Source organism: Octopus bimaculoides, chromosome 20 (genome assembly GCF_001194135.2).
Source record: "Octopus bimaculoides isolate UCB-OBI-ISO-001 chromosome 20, ASM119413v2, whole genome shotgun sequence".
NCBI lineage: Eukaryota > Metazoa > Mollusca > Cephalopoda > Octopoda > Octopodidae > Octopus > Octopus bimaculoides.
Genome location: NC_069000.1, coordinates 37,437,554 through 37,438,216, shown reverse-complemented (window position 1 = coordinate 37,438,216; position 663 = coordinate 37,437,554).

Here is a 663-nt window from a genome sequence, read left to right as displayed (position 1 = left end):
CACACACACACACACACACACGCACCACACACAAACACATATGTATATCTATATGTGAGTGTGTGTTTGAAATTTATACCTCCGTTTTTCTATTCCATATTTTCTCCATATTTTCTCTCGTTCTCTCTATTAATACACCACCAACACAAAAAAAAAAAATCCCCCATAAACATAATTTTCATTATCTTTAAATAATTCTATTTTATTTTGATACCCTAGAAAACACACAACGCTTAAAAGCCTACTCCTTATACACGCTAGACTTAACAATATGTATATATATTCATTCAACCGTGCCATAATTTCATTCATTCGATAAGTTCGTGAGAACGAAACAAAAAGCCTTTGTTAAGAATCACTTAAATTTAATAAATATTTATCTTCGGTCCGCAAAGTAAACCGCATCTTGATTTATATATTTGATAGACGCTTCTAGTTTTATTCTTAACACACAGAATACACAAACACACACACACACACACATACACACACATACACACACACACATATGTGCATGTGTATGTAGATATGAATAAATATAAACAAATGTGTGTGTGTGCGTTTATATTTATTTATATTTACGTGATTATTTCTATGGCTGCATACATACATACATACCGACAGACAGACAGACATATATGTATGCACATATATATATATATA